Raw genomic sequence first — 8,531 nt, 5'->3', positions numbered from 1 at the left:
TTGATCCATGTAGAACAAAAAGTTTCTAACCATAATTGTTGTACATCAAATTCACAGCCAGGATCCCCAATATCAGAAAATTTGCACAGTACAAATAATAACTTAAAAAACACACTCACATATACACACCCACACCTGTGCACACACACACATGCAAGCACACATGCATACATTCATACACATACACACCTTACAGAACTAGGCTTGGGGAGATGTTCCATTTGCTTAGGGCCAATAAAGGCTTATGTGGCTAAACTGCTGCTCCATGTATTTTGTGTTTGGGAAATATCTCATGGTAGGGCACAGCTATTTATTGACTGAGCAGAAAAAAAAGTTATGCTTTGTGGCAACCAGAAAATTTCAAGGTCTTTCAAGTATACAAAAATGGACCTGCAGAAATATTTTAAGTGTTCTCAGGATGCAAAGTTGAAGCTGAAATGTGATATCAAACCATTTGCAAAAGTGTACAGCAGCCATCTCTTGAGGTCAGACCAGGTACCCAGATATGCAAAGAAAATTCAAGACATGTAGCTTATTGACCTTGTCCCATATCATTGCATGATCTGATCATGTGTGAATTTCACAAAAGATTCATATTGTTCTGCTAATTTTGTATTGAGGATTTCCTCATATTCTTCCTGAATTCTATCTTCTTAGTCTTTTAAGAGACGTTCACACAATATTCCCACTTGTCATAATGTAAATGTTGGCTGATCCATTTTCATCCAGGATGAACCTGGTGAACTTGGTGCTGTAAGTACTGAAGAATGTGACTGACCCTCTGAAGTGCAGGCTTCACTCTGATTGCAGACAACTTCTAACTATCTCCACCTTTGATAGCGATTGTATTCTTGTTTGATGTTCTGAAATATTTGCTCCGGGGTCAGCAGGCAGTCACTGCTGGGCAGGGAAAGTGGCAGCAGTTGGAGCTGGAGCTGAAGCAGCGAAAACTTAGTGTCTGGGGGCTGCAGGCCCGGTGCAGGCCCAGCAAGGGGCCATAGCACTGTGAGCCAGGGCTCAGTATTGCCTTGAACCCCATGGGCCACTTCAGTGTCACCCCACATGCCATGCCTGTGACCAAAGGACAAAGACTAGGAGGACAAGGAGGAGAAGAAGGAGTAGGAGGATGGTGGTTATAGCAGCAAGAGGGCCCTACCTGCTCCAGTGCCTCCACTCAGAGCCCTCTATAGAAGGTTACTTTCCTGGTGAAAAGGTATTTTCTTCCATCCTTTCAGATGAGGAAGAACAAAGCATACTATCAGAGGAAGACATAAAAGTCAAGGCCTCCGCATCCAAATCCAATAAAAAATGTACAATGATATCAGGCCATGGAAGAGCTCAAAAAGGATTTTGAAAATCAAATAAGAGAGGTAGAAGAAAAATTGGGAAGAGAAATGAGAGGAATGCAAGAAAATCATGAAAAGCAAGTCAACAGCTTGCTAAAAAAGACTCAAAAATTCACTGAAGAAAATGACACCTTTAAAAATAGACTAACCCAAATGGCAAAAGAAGCCCATAAAGCCCAGGAGGAGAAGAATGCTTTAAAAAGCCAAATTAGCCAAATGGAAAAGGAGGTTCAAAAGCTCACTGAAGAAAATAGTTCTTTGAAGATTAGAATGGAGCAGATGGAAGTTAATGACTTTATGAGAATCCAAGAAATTATAAAACAAAACCAAAAGAATGATAAAATAGAAGACAATGTGAAATATCTCACTGGAAAAACAACTGACCTGGAAAATAGATTTAGGTAAGACAATTTAAAAATTATTGTTCTACCTGAAAACTGTGATAAAAAAAAGGGCCTGGGGGGGTGGAGCCAAGATGGTGGAGTAGAAAGACACACATACACATAGCTCCGAACCCACAACCCATAGAACATCTGTAAATAGCAACTCACTGCGGGTTCTGCGGGACTGGAGGTTGCGGAGCATTGGAGCGAGGGGGGTTTCTTTTCTGGAGGGACCTGCAGACCTCTCGCGGGGGGTCCTTTGCACTGCGGACTGGGAGCCGGGTGCAGTCCTGCCGTGGCCACGGTGGTGCCAGAGGGAGCGGGTCCAGGCGGGCTTTGGGAACGGGGTCTCCAGCAGCCGCGCGGGTCCTTCCGCCTGCCGGTGGCGGGGGTTGGTGAGAGGGTCTCTTTGGCCGGTCGAGTGGGGAGTGGGGTGCCCCCATGGCTCGGGCCCCCTCGGGAGGTGGGGGGGGTGGGAGTGGACGGGGGCTCCTGGGGCGGGCAGGGCCTGGATCCATTGTTGAAGGTCTCTACATAAACCCCCTGAGGGAACGGAGCCTGTGAGGTGGCCCTGCCCTGACCTGAGCACCTGAACTTAATCTCACACTGAATAGCAGCCCTGCCCCCGCCAAAAGCCCTGAGGCTGGGGAGCTGCATTTGAATCTCAGACCCCAAGATCTGGCTGGGCGGATCTGGAGGCAAAGTGGGTGTGAAGAGAATATTCAGAAGTCAAGTCACTGGCTGGGAAAATGCCCAGAAAAGGGAAAAAAAATAAGACTATAGAAGGTTACTTTCTTGGTGAACAGGTATTTCCTCCCTTCCTTTCTGATGAGGAAGAACAATGCTTACCATCAGGGAAAGAAACAGAAGTCAAGGCTTCTGTATCCCAGCCCACCCAATGGGCTCAGGCCATGGAAGAGCTCAAAAAGGATTTTGAAAATCAAGTTAGAGAGATGGAGGAAAAACTGGGAAGAGAAATGAGAGACATGCAAGCAAAGCATGAAAAGCAGGTCAACACCTTGCCAAAGGAGACCCAAAAACATGCTGAAGAAAATAACACCTTGAAAAATAGGCTAACTCAATTGGCAAAAGAGGTTCAAAAAGCCAATGAGGAGAAGAATGCTTTCAAAAGCAGAATTAGCCAAGTGGAAAAGGAGGTTCAAAAGCTCACTGAAGAAAATAGTTCTTTCAAAATTAGAAAGGAACAGATGGAGGCTAATGACTCTATGAGAAACCAAGAAATCACAAAACAAAACCAAAAGAATGAAAAAATGGAAGATAATGTGAAATATCTCATGGGAAAAACAACTGACCTGGAAAACAGATCCAGGAGAGACAATTTAAAAATTATGGGACTACCTGAAAGCCATGATCAAAAAAAGAGCCTAGACATCATCTTTCATGAAATTATCAAGGAAAACTGCCCTGAGATTCTAGAACCAGAGGGCAAAATAAGTATTCAAGGAATCCACAGAACACCGCCTGAAAAGGATCCAAAAAGAGAAACTCCTAGGAACATTGTGGCCAAGTTCCAGAGTTCCCAGGTCAAGGAGAAAATATTTCAAGCAGCTAGAAAGAAACAATTCAAGTATTGTGGAAATACAATCAGGATAACACAAGATCTAGCAGCTTCTCCATTAAGGGATCGAAGGGCATGGAATAGGATATTCCAGAAGTCAAAGGAACTAGGACTAAAACCAAGAATCAAATACCCAGCAAAACTGAGTATAATACTTCAGGGGAAAAACTGGTCTTTCAATGAAATCGAGGACTTTCAAGCATTCTTGATGAAAAGACCAGAGCTGAAAAGAAAATTTGACTTTCAAACACAAGAATGAAGAGAAGCATGAAAAGGTGAACAGCAAAGAGAAGTCATAAGGGACTTACTAAAGTTGAACTGCTTACATTCCTACATGGAAAGACAATATTTGTAACTCTTGAAACTTTTCAGTATCTGGGTACTGGGTGGGATTACACACACAGACATGCACACACACACACACACACACACACACACACACACACATAGAGACAGAGTGCACAGAGGGAACTGAAGAGGATGGGATCATATCTTAAAAAAATAAAATCAAGCAGTGAGAGAGAAATATATTGGGAGGAGAAAGGGAGAAATGGAATGGGACAAATTATCTCTCATAAAAGAGACAGGCAAAAGACTTTTTAGTGGAGGGATAAAGGGAGGAGCTGAGAGAAAAACATGAAGTTTACTCTCATCACATTCCACTAAAGGAAGGAATAAAATGTACACTCATTTTGGTATGAAAACCTATCTTACAATACAGGAAAGTGGGGGAGAAGGGGATAAGCAAGGTGGGGGGGATGATGGAAGGGAGGGCATGGGGAGGAGGGAGCAATTTGAGGTCGACACTCATGGGGAGGGACAGGATCAAAAGAGAGAACAGAAGTAATGTGGGACAGGATAGGATGGAGGGAAATATAGTTAGTCTTATACAACACAACTATTATGGAAGTCATTTGCAAAACTACACAGATTTGGCCTATATTGAATTGCTTGCCTTCCAAAGGGAAGGGGTGGGGAGGGAGGGAGGTAAAGAAGTTGGAACTCAAAGTGTTAGGAACAACTGTCGAGTAATGTTCTTGCCACTAGGAAATAAGAAATACAGGTAAAGCGGTACAGAAAGTTATCTGGCCCTACAGGACAAAAGAGAAGATGGAGACAAGGGCAGAGAGGGATGATAGAAGAGAGAGCTGATTGGTCATAGGGGCAATTAGAATGCTTGGTGTTTTGGGGTGTGGGAGGGGACAAAAGGGGAGAAAATTTGGAACCCAAAATTTTGTTAAAATGAATGTTAAAAGTTAAATAAATTAATTAATTTTAAAAAAAAAAGGGGCCTAGACATCATCTTCCAAGCAATTATCAAGGAAAACTGCCCTGATATTCTAGAATCAGAAGGTAAAATAGAAATGGAATGATTTCACCAATCACTCCTGAAAGTGATCCCCAAAGGAAAACTCCTAGGAATATTGTAGCCAAATTCCAGAGTTCCCAGGTCAAGGAGTAAATATTGCAAGCAGAAAGAAACAATTTGATTATTGTAGAAATATAACCAGGATAACACAAGATCTAGCAGCTTCTACATTAAGGAATTGAAGGGGTTGGAATTTGATATTCCAGAAGTCAAAGGAGCTAGGATTAAAACCAAGAATCAAATACCCAGCAAAACTGAGTATAATACTTCAAGGGAAAAACATGGTCATTCAATGAAATAGAGGACTTTCAAGCATTCTTGATCAAAAGAGCAGAGCTGAATAGAAAATTTGACAGTCAAACACAAGAATCAAGACAAGGTAAACAGGAAAGAGAAATCATAAAGGACTTACTAAAGTTGAACTCTTTATATTCCTACATGGAAAGATAATATTTGTAACTCTTGAAGCTTTTCTCAGTATTTGGGTAGCTGGAGGGATTATATACATATATATAGACAGAAGGCACATGGTAAATTGAATAGGAAGGGATGATACCTAAAAAAATAAAATTAAGGGGTGAGAGAGGAATATATTGAGAAAAGAAAAGGAGAAATGAAATGGGGCAAATTATCTCTCATAAAAGAGGCAAGAAAAAGCTTTTTCAATGGAGGGAAAAAGGAGGGAGGTGAGAGGGAAAAAGTGAAGTTTACTCTCATCACATTTGGCTTAAGGGAGGAATAACATGCACACTCATTTTGATATGAAAATCTATCTTACACTACAGGAAAGTAGGGGAGAAGGGGATAAGTGAGTTGTGGTGGGGGGGGATGATAGAAGGGAGGGCAAATAGGAGAAGACAGCAATTAGAGGTAAACACTTTTGGGGAGGGACAAAGTCAAAAGATGAAATAAAATAAATGTGGGCAGGATAGGATGGAGGGAAATATATTTAGTCTTTTACAACATGATTATTATGGAAGTCTTTTGCATGACTACACATGTATGGCCTATATTGAATTTCTTGCCTTCTCAGTGAGGATAGGAGGGAGGAAGAGAGAGAGTTTGGAACTCAAAGTTTTAGGAATAAATGTTGAGAATTGTTATTGTATGCAACTGGGAAATAAGAAATACAGGTAATGGGGTATAGAAATCTATCTTGCCCTACAAGAAAAGAGAGAAGATGAGTATAAGGGAAGGGAGGGGTGTGATAGAAGGGAGGGCAGATTGGGAGAAGGAGTAATCACAATGCATGCATGGTGTTTTGGAGTGGGGTGAGAGGAGAGATGGGGAGAAAATTTGGAACTCAAAATCTTGTGGAAATGAATGTTGACAACTAAAAATAAATAAATTTTACAAAAGGAAAGAAATCTTTACCTCAAGCAAGCAGAAGAACCAGAGTATACACTTATTTTTTCATGAGAGGAAATGGGAATACGTTGACAATCCTGATGCAATGTCATATCATCTTTGCAGTCAGTTCTCTGAGGACCAAGAGAGAACTGTCTGAAAAGATGTTACGACATTGCATGCTTTGAAACCCATGTATTTAAATACAATAGTTGGGAAGCAAGTTTAGTTATTTGTTAAATTATTGTTTTATAATGTAATGTAAATAATGTAAATTATTCTTTTATAATTATTTATTTATTTTTTGTTTTTAACATTCACTTCCATGAGATTGAGTTCCAAATTTTCTCCCCATCTCCCTCCACCCCAAGACTGTGTGCAATATTATATCAGTTCTACATATACATTCATGTTGAACCTATTTTCACATTATTCATGTTGTAAAGAAAAATTAGAACCAATGGGAGAAACCACAAGAAAGAAGAAACAAACGAAAAAGAGAGAGAGCAAATAATGCGCTTCAATATGCATCCAAACTCCATAATTCTTTTTCTGGATATGAACAACGTTTTACTTCATGAGTTCTTTGGAGTTGTCTTGGATTCTTCAACAGGTATATATAGTAATATAGGTAAATGTAGACTGAGAAAAAGGCAATAAAAGGTCATTAGGGAATCTGGAGAAAGGTACTTTGGTAGAGAGTCAGAGTAGGAAATCAGACTATAAAGCAGAAAGGAAGTGGAGATGGATTATGTAGATGACTCTCTTTAGAAGTTTAGTAGTAAAGGGGAATATAGCTGTAAGAAGACAGAAATGATGAAGAGAAAAGTGAGCAGAACCAGGAAAACATTGTATACAGTAGCAGCAATATTGTTTAAAAAAAAAACTTTGTGTGACTAAGTCATTTTGACTATTATAAATACACAAATTAAAAATAAATTACACATGAACCAAGATGCTATCCACATCCAAAGGAAGGAACTGATAAATAGAAGTATCTATAGAATAACTTTACATCTATTTACTTATTTGTGTCTAATGGTAATCATCTCTAGGTAGGGAGGGATGACATTAACATGATAACTTTGTTGCATATTTGGAGGAATAGTAAATTGTACATGGTTAATTTGCTGTTTTAGATGCAATCATCTTTTTTATTGTACTGTGTTATGGAAATGCTTGTTTTGTTCTGTAGATTCAAAAAAAATTTAAAAAAGAGTTGAGGATCAGGGGAACAAATGAAAGAGATTTATTTAGTATAGAGGAACATGCTTGTTAGGAAAAAGAGAGGAACCAACAGAGAAGGAAAGGTTTAAAATAAGAGGAAGAGAGAATGATAGATGAAACAAGATCTTGGAAAGAGGGTTCAAAAGCATAATTAGGGGTGGGGAAACTTTTCATCCATAGTTTTTAGCTGTAATCAAATAAGGCCACATTCAAGAAACTTCAATTAGATATACTTTAAAATGTACATTATTTTGTAAAAATCTAATTACTATGTACTTAATAATTTCAAAAATGAAAATTATTTGTTAATTTTAAAGTTAATTAACTTTTTAATGACTGTTTTTTGTTGGAAAATATTTGAATATTTTGGCTGCAGCATGGAGGTTCATAGTTTCAGTTGATCCTCTAGATGGGTGTCAGTCGTTTGTGACCTTAAGGGTATCTTGATTTGGATTAGGTAGAATTTGCAGCAACAAGTGGTTGAAAAGCAAAGCATTTCTCAGGTATGTTGCTGAAGGTGTGGGTATTCCACTACATTTTTCCATACTGGATCTTTCTTAGCATCAAACAATGACTTTAAAATGTCATTTACTGAAAACTCAATCAATTACAAATTTTGTAGTTCTTTAGGTGTTTGGTGATATCATCTAGGTGAGACTGAAGTAGTAATTTGAGTGCCATGTCATGATTCTCAAAATATGTGAACCTTTCATTGTATTCTCCAATTAATAGGTCTATGTGTATTTGTCAAATGTATATTCTTCAATTGATTTGCATATATCATCCTGCTCATCAATGACTTTTACTAAATAGGAAAAATGTTCATCCAAAATTTCCTTTTGAAGAACAAGGGTTTTGAAAAAGGATAGCTTTTTTCAAAATACTTGAATTTTTTGCTATATATCATATATAGTCTTAGCTTTATCTTGCAAAGAAATATTCAAGTTGCTTTAATTTGACATGATATCATACAGAAATGCAGCAGTCGTATAGAAATCTTCTTTTAATAATCCACATTGCTGATTTTGTTCTTCATAAAATTTAACTGTCTGTTCTCACAGACGTAAAATTTTGACTAACACTTGTCCCTGTGATAGAATTATCTGGCATATCCACACTGAATACCTCATCCTTCAATTTAGCGTGTTACAAAATTGATAAGCCATGTTGCATTTGCACAAATATAGTTAACAATACTTATAACTTGTTGCAAAGTGTCACTTAAAATATTAGCTTTAACACAGATTTTGCTGATGCAAGACACGATGAAAAGAAATGAG

At 38.6% G+C, this 8,531-nt stretch overlaps 1 pseudogene; it reads right to left on the bottom strand.

Annotated features, from left to right (window-relative positions):
* Positions 1–418: 418 nt before the first annotated feature.
* On the bottom strand, positions 419–1,069 carry LOC140523629 (akirin-1 pseudogene; annotated as a pseudogene).
* Positions 1,070–8,531: the final 7,462 nt, after the last annotated feature.

The sequence above is a fragment of the Notamacropus eugenii genome, chromosome 2, assembly GCF_028372415.1.
Source record: "Notamacropus eugenii isolate mMacEug1 chromosome 2, mMacEug1.pri_v2, whole genome shotgun sequence".
NCBI classification, from domain to species: Eukaryota; Metazoa; Chordata; class Mammalia; order Diprotodontia; family Macropodidae; genus Notamacropus; species Notamacropus eugenii.
This window is presented reverse-complemented; position numbering and strand designations above follow the sequence as displayed.